This window comes from Apteryx rowi, unplaced genomic scaffold, assembly GCF_003343035.1.
Source record: "Apteryx rowi isolate R43461 unplaced genomic scaffold, aptRow1 scaffold_202, whole genome shotgun sequence".
In the NCBI taxonomy this organism is placed as follows: domain Eukaryota; kingdom Metazoa; phylum Chordata; class Aves; order Apterygiformes; family Apterygidae; genus Apteryx; species Apteryx rowi.
In genome coordinates, this window is record NW_020448331.1 from 85,303 (window position 1) to 98,704 (window position 13,402).

A 13,402-nucleotide genomic window follows, 5' to 3' on the forward strand; every position below is an offset into this window, starting at 1 on the left:
CGTCCTCTCCGCCGTCTTCTCCGCGTTGGGCCGCTGACCCCCCCCCCGCCGGTGCTGCAGGGTTCTCGCCCACTTCAGTAACGTGCTGCTGGTGCTGGAGGGGGCCACGGACTTCCCGGAGGAGCTGCGAGGGGCCAGGAGGGGCCTGCTCTACCTGACGCAGTACAAGGTGAGGCTCTCCAGCCGCAGCGGCGTCGACGCTGGCGTCGGCTCCCCGCGTGCTGTAGCGTCTCCTCGCTGCCTCCCCACCGCGCCGTCCCTGGGGGAGGCGTAGGGGGGGAGGGCAGGGGAGGATGTCAGGTGAAGCCGCTCTGTGGGTAGGTGCTGAGGATGCTAAGTGGCCGCTGCAGGAGCTGTCTGTAGTTGCTTACTAAAGCTTAGTGAAAGCAGGTATAGAAAAGAAAGTTTTGCAGCTAGGGAGGCTGGAGAGACAAGATAGGCATCTCACAAACACTTTTGTGCCTTCTCGGCTGCCTTGGTGCCTACCGTTAAAGATAAGCCATTCCCCCAGCCTGCAATACTAATCGCCGGGGGGGATGCAACAGCACCCTTTGCTCTCCCTTCTTCCCATCCCTACGCCACAAAATGTATGGGAATGTGGGGCCCTTAGAGAGACAAGCTGCAAGGAGACAGGTCTCCTCCATCCTGATGAGAGCATGGCCCATGAGTAGGCAGAGCTCCTGCTGGAGGACAGTACATGGTATCAGACAGCAGCTCTGAAATCACCATCCCCACCTCCCATTTCTTCATTTCTTTCAATGGTGGCAGGGCAAAGATAGAGTCAGGGATCCTGGTCTGTCCTTGCCATGGTCCTAGTGGTCAGTATGAGCCCTGGAGAAGGGAGCCAAGTGCAGCAGGAGGGCATGATAGCTGGTACTGTCCTGAACTGCCTAGCTGTCCCCTGTTCACCACCTCCAGTGCTGTTAGCAAGTCCTCTGAGCCTTCCCCTCTCCCTCCGCAAGCAACTGTGCTCACAACAACAAACATTTTGGAAGATTTCTCTTTCTGTTCCTCTAGATAATATTCCACCACAAGGCCAAGGGCTCTACCACCATCCGATTTCCACTTCAGCTCCTGGGGGCCTGTGCGATTGGGGAGGAGCCGAACACCAAGCAGCAGCACATCAAAGGGACCATTAGTATGTGTTGCACCTCTTCACACTCCAGCCAGGCACTGCTGTGGGTCACTGGGTCTCAAAGTTGGCAGATGGTGTGGGTTTGCTTTTGTGACCCCAAAGGGTCCCCCAAACAGGTGTTCTGACCCTGGGAAGATCTCATTTATCTCAATCAGATGAAACTTTAAACAGGGAAAGGGGATTTTGATTATTCATCAGAAATAGGTGGGTGGGTGTTGCTTCTGTTACACTTGCCTATTACCTTCTTCTGTATGAACAGGGAGGCAAGGCTGGGATAAATCACTGGGATATTCATACACTTTCAATGAAAATACGCCCTCCCAAGTCCTTTGGTACAAACCCTTAAGCCACAGCTCATTTGGGGAGAGTTCCCTCATCTGCCTAACCCCCAACAGATCATTAAAATCATCTAAAGAACATCTGCCTCCACCCCCAATATGTCATTAAAAGTGGGATGCATTTTCCTAACTGCTGTGATAAAGGCCAGTGTCTCAATCCAGGCAGTTCCCAAGCTTCCTTCATAGTCAAGGGAGACAAACAGCAGCTTCAGAGGGTGAGTCCTGGCTGATAGGCAGGAATTTAACAGATCTGCTGACTCTCGCTCTGGAGGGGCATTTTCCTGTGACTGTAAAGGAAGGACTGTAACTTAAGCTGAGACAACCTGCAACTAAACATCTAACCGCAGTGAGAGGAACCTTTCACCAGTAACCAATAACTTGTTCCAAGGGTGAGCTGGACCCAGGATCTTAGGCTCCCTGTCCTTCACTGGCTTGTTCCAGGCATGTCCATCCTGGCACATGACAGAAGAAGGCAAAAAAGCTTAAGGATGTCCCCTTGCTCCACTTGCTAATTTGGGACAGGATGAGGTTTAATTGCTTCACAGGCGTTGACTGGGTGTTGCACTCATGCCTGTGGAATGAAAGCCAAGGAAAAGCCAGGCAGGGAAGAGTATGGGAGCAGGCAAATCAACAGAGCAGGGAGTAATAAAAGTGCAATCTCTGGCATGAGGAAGGTGTGCGGTCCCTCCACTGACTCCATCACATTCTTATTTCTGTCTCACCTGCTTAGCTTCCATCCATGGAGTTTTAACCTTCAAATTCATCTTCTTCTATGGAGCTAACGCCTGCCTGAGCCTGATCCAAGACCTGCGCTCATCAGGTGAGTTTCCTGATGACCGGACTGTTTCCTCCTGCTCTGTGTCATGTCGGACAGAAGTTAGCTATGTAGCTAACTTTAAACTATGTGGCTACAGAGCTGGTTATAAAATACACTAGTAGGAAGCCTATATCCAGTTCTAAAGAGCTTGCAGGAAATGTGGCAAATACCTTTACTCCCATTATACCTACCCTGTTACCCAGGCAATCCTGGGGAACCCGGGTGACGCCAATAAGGCACCCTAACGCGCAGTGGGCGCACACTGCCTTGGGGCCGAGAAGGCAGAGCAGTCAGAGGGTGGAGGGAAGGTACAGCACAAAAGCACAGATACGCGTGGGGTGATCTGCCAGGCCCCCTGCCACCAGCGTGAGGGCTTAGGGTAGGTTTGGCTATGCTGGTCCAGCAGCACCCTGGGCCCAAAGACAGAGCCTCCATGTTCGCTCTCTAGGGAAGACATCTCTCTCAGCATCAGTTAGACAGGGCAGCTATATCAGACTGGGATAAGCCTCTCCGCTCCCATTCTTTGTATGACACGGCCGGGCCAGGTCCAGAGAAAGAGAAAACACCCAAGAGCTAACGAGGCACAGGCCAACCTCAGCACCCACCTCCCCACAGCGCTGTGACTCAGCCAGACTCCTGTGCGTGGCACGAACACCTGCAATTCCTCCCGCCTTCCCCACACTTGGCTGCTGCCTCTATTTTACAGATAGGCTAAGGGCTGGGGAAGAAGTTGCTCTGAAGTTTTGCAGATCTTGTAATGCAGAACTCTCCCCACACCTTTATTCACTTCCCAGGCCCTGCTCGCAGATTTGTTCTGAGTGATACTCACTTTTGGGACAGGTTCTCCCTCCTTTCTTTGTCCCCACATGCTCCAACAATCCTGCTGATATTTGCAGGGTTTCCCCATTCCACCCTGGGACCCAACTTTAGAAATTTTTGAGAAATTTTCCATCTGTATCTCTGGTGGTGGCCCGTGTCCCTTTGAAAGTGAGTCATGTCTCAGGAAAGTCATTATCTGTCCTGGTCAAACCAGCCAAGCCAGGGCAGCGGAGGTGACACGGTTTCACATGGGATGTGTAGGACACCAACAAGGTAATTAACATTCCCAGGAGCAACTGGAACATCAGCCACATTTCCCAGCTCTCTGAACAAACGTGATGTTTAGTGCTCTGTAATTACACCAGTGGATGTACAAGACAGATCTGACACTCGGAAATGACAATTAGAAACTTTGCTAACAGCTGTTGAAACCTTTTGTTAAGCCTCCAACAATAGATCCCTATCTCAAGTAATGCAGGACTTTTCAAGTGAAAAATGATTTAGCATAATAGATAGGGGCTAGGATTAACAGAAACATGGGCAGACAGCGAGTACCAGTGGGGTGGGATGGAAATAAGGAAGATAAGATGTAAATTACTTGGGAAAGGCCATTTTAATATGGAGGAATTTCTTAGCTCAAGGATTCATGGTAGTGGCAGCCAGACTAGACATTCAGCAGCTGTATTGGTGATTTGGCCTGTTCACCTGATGCAAACGTGTTCTCTTAACATACGAGCCCCCTTCCTGCCCGCAGCATTTCCCCAGTCACTTCCCCAGCTTCTCTTGCCTTTTGTGTGGCAGCTTCAGGCACGCTCATATGTGAATCCTAGCTCACTTCTCAGCCTGAACCCTGGGGAGGGAAAGGTGAAATTCTGCAGTGAGCTGGGACCAGCAGAAAAGCCTCAGGCTTGCCTGGGCCCAGCCCCTCTCCACCCAGCTCCTGCTGTGGAGCATGTCCCATTCCCTGCCTTCATCCCCGCTGGGACCTTGCTCCCCACTCCAGGAGGCAGCTTAGTTCCTGAAGAGTGCTTTGAGGTCCCCAAGAGAACAGCACAAGCTCCAGAACACCAAGGTCACTTGTACTAGCATGCTTTCTTTTTTTCCCCCCCCGTTTCTAAAACAGACACACTGCGAGAGGCTGTGAACCTGCAGCAATATCCGACCGCCTCCATCTTCAGCTATGCCCACCCGTCTGCACCCCCTGCTCAGCGTATGTTCCCAATCCTTGGTGCTTTTCTGAGGTGAAACACAGATGCCCAAAATGTTGATGCCCAACTCTTTTGGAAGAGGTTGGCAGAGGAGACGAGCAAAGCCTTCCTTTGGAGCTTGGAGGAGTCAAGCTAAGGCTTCCCGCTGCCTCCAAAGGGCATTCCCATAGCAAGGAGTGGTTTGAAGGGGGGTGGCTGGGCTTTCCACACCTGGAGCAGTGAGAAGAGTCTCCCCTGGCAGGTCCCTTCGGCATGTTGCCATGCTGGCCACCGCCTTATCCCGGCCCACCAGAGGCACCTCCGCCCTACTCCGAAGTGGATGCAGCCAGCCCAAGGGGTAAGTCAGCAGAAAGGCCCTGGAGTCCTGCCTCTCCTGTTGCTTTTCACTCTGATGGGGATTACTTGTTTCCAGCAAGACCCATGAGTCCAAAGCTAACGGCTAAACATGTCAGGGTCCATTGTCCTGGAGCTCCAGGACACATTTTCACCTGTTTCTAACCTGCCCTCAATTCCTACAGTTCATTGCAAGGGGCATCCAGGCAATGAAACTTTGCAAGAGTTCATAATTCGGTGCGTGACTCATTATTTGGAAGGCCTGACTGACTCTTTCTGCCCTCGATGGCTCCCACAGAAGGGTCAATCCAATCAACTGGAACCATCATAAATCCTGGCTCTCTTTGGACAGAAACTAAGGGGGTTCATAGCCCAGATATCCCATAATCACGTAACACAAAGTGTGTGAACACACTAATACATTTTCACATTTTTAGCTTAGTGTAACCAGCACCAGCACCAGTTTCCCTGACAACAGGAGATGTTATTCTCCAGACATAGAAAATATTTGGCAAGATTTTCTAAAAATACTTTCTAATTCAGCTGTAAAAACGCCATCCATGTCACATTCCCCCTTCCCCCAGGACTTAGTACAGATTAGCGCTGTGCCAGTTCATAACTGAAGACGACATACAGAAATGCGATAGGAGTAGCTAGCTCTGAGTCATTCCTTAAGTGTTGACTTCTTTGTGGCAATTCTTTGGAGAGAGGATGGGGAATAGTGTTAGAAGACTAAGAAGTTGTGATTAGCTGATCTGTGGGTTTGGAGCACTTAATTATTCATCTCTCATTGGTGATAAATTACATTTTCTCAATGATTTGTGTGACAGAGCAGAGCCCCAGGGAGGGGACCTGAACAGATAAATGTTTCTGTAGGGGCCCGACTTTTATTTTGGGCCCAGTTTCCAGAGAATCACAACTTTTTGCCTTGGAAACAGCTCCCTTCTTGGCTTCCCAAGAAGGGCCCCTCTTGGAAGGGGAAATACCTTCCCACAGCCACCAAGTCACTAGCATGGCTCTGAGGCTGGGAGGAGGATGACTCAGACCCTGCAGGGTGCCATGTTGAAATACCAGCAGAGGTTTTACCAGCAGGTCAAGCAACACAGAGAGCCAACCCTGCCTCGGCCACCTCTAGTCTGTGAAAGCAAAGAGCTGCAGATGTTTCACGCACTGGGCTCAAGGCGTCTTGGTCAGTAGGAGCCCACAAGCAGGCAGAGCACAGGCTATAACTGCTCTGTGTATCAAGGGTGGCAGGGAACGCAGATTCCTACGCCCTGGGAAGAGATGAAGCTCATTCTGGAGACCAGACCCATGCTGAACTTACCCCAAAGCAAGCCCAGAGGCCAGCTGGGCTAGGTGGCACAGACAGGTCTGGGATCTGGCCCTTCGCATGGGCACCTTGCACATCTTCTCCACGCGGGCGCCCTTTCCCACTCCTCCACATCACGGTGGGAAGCAGCCGTGGAAGGTGTGAGCGGTGACTCCTGTCTCTCTTGTTCATCAGAGAACCCAACGCACTGTTGCTGCTGCAGCATCCTGAAGAGAGGACAGGAGGACAAACGGAACTGAGGACTCGGCATGGAAATGTAGAGGCACTGACTCACCCCCTGCTTTTCCCTCCCCTGCAGGACTCAGCCAGCAGGACACTGATCTTGCTGCGAGCCCAGCTGCCCCCTCTCACACTCCCCAGCACATGGACAGCATTTAGCCAACCTCCCTGGGAGACACTGTCTTGTTCCTACAGTCACCTGGAGTCCCGAACACAAGGAGTTGTGGTCACACACCAGTTGTTACTGTGCTGCAGTAACTTCCTAACTCTGTTGTTTCCCAGGAATAGTGTGAACCGATAGTTCAGAGCTCTGGTTTGTGATTCCCAGCTTTTGGGACTGGCAGATCAATTCGCATCCCTGTTCTTAGCATGAGGACGGGTGTTGTTCCCCTCCCATACTGGGTCCACAGCCCACCTCAATTAATAGCAATTCTGTGGTGATTTCTATGGACTTAATGTAATTTCTCCCCTCTCTAGAGAAGGTTCATTTCAGGGGAAGATTTCCTGTTTTTCTAGTTACACTAATTTATTGTGCACAGGCATGTGAGAGGGTAGTTTCAGGAAGGCACCAATCTGGGCTGGCAGGGAAGTTCTGGCAGCGGGTCAGCATAGTGAGCACCTCTCTGGTGCCAATCGGGCTTTTCCCAAAAGGAAGCCTTTGAGCTGGCAGGGCCACCTCCAGGAGGACTGTTTGACGGCCATATCCCCCAGCCAAGAATGATGCAGCCTCAGGCTCCGCACTTTGGATTTTGCAGCCCACCTTGTCTCAGGCGGTGCTGGCGTTAGTGTTGGGTCACAACTCAAAACACAGGCTTCAACTAAGCTGAGCCGTTAAGCTGTACAGGCTTCTCAGTTTCATCACTGTAAAATAGGCTAACAAACCCCTTGAGGGCCTCAGGAGAGAAGCGCCCCGGTGGGAAGCGTGGCCTCTGTTCGGCCGCGGGGCTGCGTGCAGCGGCGCGGGCGTCCCCGCGCAGCTAGTGCCCGCGGCAGCCACGCTGCAGGCGCCTGCGGGCTGCCTCTCCGTGCGCCTGGAAGAAGCAGGGCGGCCGATGCGGTTTGTGAATGACTTTCACTGGCCTTTCTCCTTCCAGGTCTCAGGAAGCTGGAGCCACTAATATTTGTGGAGTATTAAATCTAGACTGGTTACAGACCTGTGAGGGATTGGGTGTCTTTCTTCTCTCCCTGGCTGTTTTCCGCCAGCCGTCTCCACTGCGCGATGAAAGAAAAGCCCGTACGCAAAATCCTTCCCTGGCTTCCAGGGTGATTACGGGTGCAGAGGGGGATGGGACCAACTGAAAGCTGTTTGTCGATGTTCTGTACTTATGAGCGGTACAAGAGACGTCCCCTGGGAGTGCTCCCCCAAATGGGAGCCGTGACAGTGCTTGTGCATCGCATCAGCTTTGCAGAAAAAGCGCTGGGGGTCCTGGTGGACTTGCTGAGCAGGAGCCAGCAGTGTGCCCTTGCAGCAAAGGCGGCCAACAGCATCCTGAGCTCTGTTATCACGAGCGTAGCCAGCCGGGCGAGAGAAGTGATCCTTCCCCTCTGTTCCGCACTTGTAAGACCAAACCTGGCACTGTCCAGTCTGAGCTCCTCAGGACATGATAGACAGTGACAGACTGGAGCAAGTCCAGCAGAGGCCCCCAAGGTGGTCAGGGACCTGGGAAACGTGATGTATGGGCAGAGGCTGAGAGCTGGGTTTGTTCAGCCTGGAGAAGAGAAGGCTCAGGGGATCTTACCGCTCCTCATGACTACCTTGTGGGAGGCTGGAGAAAACAGAGCTGGACTCTTCCTGAAGATGCACAGTGGGAGGACAAGAGGCTGCAGGGACAGGCTGGAGCATGGGAAATTGCCATTAGATACAAGCAAAAGAAAGTTACTGCGAGGGTGGTCAAACACTGGGAAAGGGATAGAGAATCTCCATCCCCAGAGATATTCAAACCGTGCCTGGACATGGCCCTGAGACACCTGCTCTAGGTGGCCAGGCTTTGAGGTGGGATGGACCAGAGACCTCAGAGAGGTCCTGCCAACCTCTGTGAATCTGCTGGGAGAGCCGAGTGTTGGGACCTCACCAGCATTTACTTGTCTACGGCTGAGGCGGTTCAGAGCAGGAGCGATGGGTGTGCAAGGGGAGGAAGTTTCATGCCTGCAGCCAGGAGCGAGCAGGACATGTTTTCCCCTGAGCACCCCGCGGCAGCACGGAGGAACCGGCCAAGCAGCCCTTTGGGGACGCAGCAGAAGTCGCCTGCTAGGCAGAGCGCAGGCCGGGGTGCCCTGCCGCACTCCCCGCGCACGGGCAGGAACACCGGCAAACGCGCCAAGGGGATTTCCCATCGGGGGGATCCGCTCGAACAGAGCCCCCAGTGCCAGTTCCCTCCCCTCCGGCCTCCCCGGCTCGGCCAGTCCGAGCAGCTGGGGACGGAGCAGAGAGCGAGGCACGAGCCCAAATTCAGGGGACTGCGTGATGGCCAGTCTTTAGCGTTGTAAGTCACTTCTAAACCTGGCAGCTGACAGCCGGTGTATTTAGAGAAAGGCCACAGAGAGCAGCAGCAGGAGCCTGAGGTGCAACATCACGCAGCCTCTCAAAACAGACCTAGTCCTTTGGATGCGATTCCCTGCGCAGATTTGACAATTAATGACAAATTGCTCCCTAAAACCATTCCAAGAGGTAGCACGAGAACTAGTCCTGGAGCCAGGAATCCTGTGTTCCCAAATTAGGCACAAGCTGCATAGTTCAGCTGTTCCTTACTCCGCGCTCTCACCCTGCCTTACGGGACAGCACGGATGGCGTAGGGAAATGGTTCCTAACCGTTCTTGGTTTAGCAGCCCTCCACTGGGACCCCGCGGACGGTGGCCTTGCTGGGAGCGGGGCTCCCTCTTTTCCCGGGTGCCTGCCTGTCATTAGTGACTCCGCAGGACTAACACGCCTCGGCGGACCAGAGCCGCTTCCCCCCTTGCTTGGGGGCCTCGGCTCCGCTTGGGGGGATCGGCTCCGCCGAGGCGCGGGAGGTGCCCGGCCAGCGCCGGTGCCTGGGGAGGGAACAGCCCCGAGCGGCCACGGGCACGGGCTGGCCGCTGGGTAAAGCTAATGATTCATAGCAGTTTAAATAGGTTTAGAAGCTTTTTTATGATTTTGCTGCTCTTCCTAATACCATTACAGCCTTCTCCATGGCAACCGGTCGAGACAGCGCAGACTTTGTTCCTGTCCTGGGAGATTAGCTGCGGGCGCTAAAACCGCGCCGCGGGCTCGGCCGGGGGGCCGCGGCGGGTGGGGGAGGCCCGTGCCGGCGGCGCAGAGCCGCCCTGGCGGCTGCCCCGCGCGGGACGCCTCTGCGCAGGTGCCGGGCGTGGAGTCCCCGGCGGCGGGACCCGCTCCCCGTTGACACCAGCGCCGGYGGCAGCCGGGGCAGCCCGGCGCGGAGAGGCCTCGGATCGAACCCGGGGGAGGCCGGGAGCGTCCGGGCGGCCGCCCGCCCCGTGGTGCAGCGCGGCACGGCGCAGCGAGCGGCGAAGAGCGCGGCATGCGGCGCGGCTCTGGGCGAGACACCACGCGGCTGGCGTCTCGCCTCGAGACTTCGGCGCCTGGAGCGCTGCTCTCCGTGCGAAAAGCCAGGCTGCGAATAGCAGTGCCAGCCGGCGGGCAGCCGCGGCCCCCCGGCCGCTCTAAAGCCGTCGGGGCGCGTRGGCAGCGGCCCGGCGACGCCGGAGACCTCCGCCTCGCCGCTGAAGCGAGGCTCCTGCGCCCGCCGGGCTCCCTCCCCTGCCCCGCAAGAGACGGACCGCGGGACCCCTCCGAGCCGCTCCGTCCTCCGCGAAGGAGCTCRTTGAACAGCCAAAGCCGAAGCCTCGGCGGCAGGGCTGCATCGGGCCGGGGAAAGCGGCTCCAGAGTTTAGCAAAAGGCCGCCCGGCATTGCGGCAGCTCTGGAAGGAGATGGCTTAGTTACCGTGCTTGTTTTCCCCTTGCAGCTTGCTTGAGATGTTCACAGAAAAGGCCTTCTGTGCGCAGGGATAAACCTGCTCTTTAGATGTAGGTAGTTTTCTTTTAAAATTCAATTAGAGGTTTTGTGGGTTTTGGCTGGCAGGTCCTTGCTGGTTCAGCAATTTTTAGCTTCCAAATTGATTACGCCTTGTGTCAATATGTGCTTAGCGCCTATTAGTGGATACATTTGTCTCCATCTCTCATTTCTCCCTTCTGATCTATAATTTCCCAGAATAGAAGATTAAAATAGAGGGGGAGGAGAGCACCAATTCAATCCAAAAAGAAACTAAAAAAACCCATTTCTTATTTAGCTGAACTGCAGAAGTTCGATTGCACTGAGCAAAGAAATGCTGGATTCTCCTTCTCTCCCTAACGCTTGTTCCCACGGGCATGTTCCCATTGGACATTGGTGCATTTGGGAGACTTCAGCTCCCCCACACGGGGTGAGAGCAGCGGGGCATTGAACCCCTTGTGTCCACGGGAGCCGAGCAAGGGCCGCGAACACCCTCAGGTGTGACTGCAAACCTGAACTTTCCTGCTGGGTCATGAAGATCTCCGTTCAAATGCAACCCAGCTCACCAGCTCCAACTCAGATAGCCACCCTTAGGAGAGAGGAAGCGAATTACAGTATTTCAAATGCACCAGGGCCCCAGGCCGGAGGGGCAGGGTCTTTCTCCCCTGTTACAGGCACCCCAGAGCAGCACGTGTGCGACTGCCGCTCTCTGGGTCGAGGTGTCCTGGGCTGCAGGAAGGCACCTGCCAAGTTGGCTGGTACCGGGAGCAGCATCGGCTCCCGAACCTGAGCCCTGGGGGTGACCCTTTTGGCTTTGGTGACCCTACGCTCTCCTCCCTTGCATCATATCTGGGCTTTGCTCTTTGTCCCCAGTTGACCTTCAACAATAGCCGTAAGCCRCAGTGCAGGAGCCATCTGGCCCCCAGCTGCCTTCGCAAGAGGGCCAACGGCGCTGGCAGCGAGGGGGACAGCGGGAAGCTGCAGAAGGAGAAGGCACAGAGGCAGCGGCAGGAGCATGGTGCTTGGCCGCTTTCGCAGCCCCCCAGCTACCACCGTTGATTACCACCACAGGCACCCATGCCAGACGAGCCTCGGGGCAGTGGAAATCTTGGACCAAGCTGGCAGAGACGGGCAGCAATGTGGACGGCCTGACAGATGCTCGGTCTTGCTCGGTCGCAGTGCCTGTGAGGGCAGCCAGGTGCCTTTCACCATCTCAGGTTGGCAGGCAGGACCACCAGCACCCATGTCGAGGCCCATCACCCTGTCACCCTGGGCAGGCAGCATCGCAGTCCTGCTCCTTGGCCCTGCTTCACCTCCAGCGTCGTTTTCTGCAAAAACGAGGACTGATCCTGTGGACACAAGGTAAATCTGGGTTGAAGAAATGCTTTGGCATTGGTGGAGGATCCCATCTCCCAGTGGAGGCAAGCCTGAACCATGAAAGTAAATGGTGTCCAACACCAGCCCTGCTTCTGGTGCCATCTTCAAGGAAAGACGTGATTGCAATAGTCAGAAAGGGGTTAGCAGCAGTATTTTCATGGCCTAATCAGGCAGCTACTACAAAGGCAGCAAACTACCACCTCCAACACAACCTCTGGCCACCCAGGCTCTTCTATCTGAGACAGAAGTGACCTTTTTTTTTTCCTGGAAACTGGTAAAAGTTTCTTCAGAAGCTGGGTTGGACAAGGGCTGGTGGGGAAATGACCTGCAATACAGAATGAGTTCATGAGCCTCCCTGAGCAGTTTTGAAGAGCTGCCAATTGACTGGCAGGAGATTGCAATCTTCCAGCTCCAAGTCGGCTCCTGAGGATCATCCATCACTCCCACCTTACCTTGCCCAGGGCTGAACCCTGCCATGGTGTCTGAGGAGCAGAGAGCCCCAGAGGCCTCCGCGGCCATGGTTGGTAGTGAGGGATGTCATTGGTGAGCACACAGCGTGCAGGCCTCTAGGTCTGAAAGAGGAGAAGCCCTTCCGAAAACACACACCCAACCAAGCCCATCGTCTCCAAGCACAGCTCTCCTTCCGCAGGGCCTGGCCGCTAAACCTAGCAAAGAGTTTGGCAAAAAACGCACGAATCCAGCTTCTCCCTGGGAGCCGAGCTCCACGCAAAGCTYCTGCCTTGGTCTCTTTCCTCTCCATCCTACAAATCAGAAAAGATGCTCCGAAGCAGAAGGTTTGCTATGGTGACCCTCAGCATTAAAAGACTGGGCCCGTATCCGTGTTTGACGCATTACATGGCAATTCCTTGGCCTTGACACGGTGTAGGGCTGTAGCCCAGCGCCCCGTTGGGCAGGCCGCGTGGCTGGCCCTCGAGCATCAGTGCAGCCACACCATGCCACAGTCAGCCCTGGCACCACGGCTCACAGTGGGGACTGCTTTAGCCCGGAGGAGGTTTCCCGATTTCAGGGCATTCTAGCAGAGTAAGTGTAATTTTGCAGAAAACACTAAATTATCTTTATTTGGGAGCCAAGCAGTAGTTTCGTACTCCTCTGAGTAGTCTTGCTGGCCCAGAGTTGCTGTGCACCATCACCTTGTACTGCCARTAACGTGCCTGGGAAATCCATGGCTGACTTTATTCCTATCTAGATTTATACATGAGTTACTCTCTTCTTTCCTATATTTCTGAGGCTTTCAGTGTCACACAGAGAAGAACTTTTCCCCATTGTTCAACTCCTCTCTTCCTTTTGTCATTGTAAAACCTTGGATGTTTCACCTCCGTCTTCCCGTAAGAGTAACCCTGACCCCCTTGAGATCCCTGGGCAATTTGGATGCTGCAGGCCCTGTAGTGTGTTTTGAGGCACGGACGCAGCACGGGGATCTGGCCTCTCGTGCTTACTCCAGCAGCATCCCCAGCAGAGGGGTCTCACCACGTAACGCTGCAGAGCAGCTTGCTCTTTTCATAAAGTCGTAGCTAGTAGAGCTGAGGGGGTCTTTGGGGAACCACGAAGCAAATCCCTCCTCTTCCAGCTGGGAAGCCCAGCAGCCTCCCAGCTCCTCGCCTTTGGCCAACTCTCCATCTGGCTCCACATGCCAAACGCAGCCTGAGTCCAGCTCTGCCACGTCCCACACACAGCCCCTTGCCAGGACAGCCCAGACCCCGTGAACCTGCAGTGCTTCACCTTCAACCACTGGCTCAGCCCAAATCCAGAAAGTGCCAGGGCTTCAGACACGCGGCCAAGCGGTGGGGATCGAACCTTGTTCCCTGCACCCAG

At 54.7% G+C, this 13,402-nt stretch overlaps 1 long non-coding RNA gene across 1 annotated transcript; it reads right to left on the bottom strand.

The window, feature by feature from the left end:
- Positions 1–3,550: 3,550 nt before the first annotated feature.
- Positions 3,551–9,468, bottom strand: LOC112965142. Its single transcript, XR_003253180.1, has 3 exons — positions 7,354–9,468; positions 5,975–6,186; positions 3,551–3,959 (listed from the first exon to the last, which is right to left on the bottom strand). It is a non-coding gene; the product is annotated as an uncharacterized LOC112965142 (long non-coding RNA).
- Between the last annotated feature and the right edge of the window lie 3,934 nt (positions 9,469–13,402).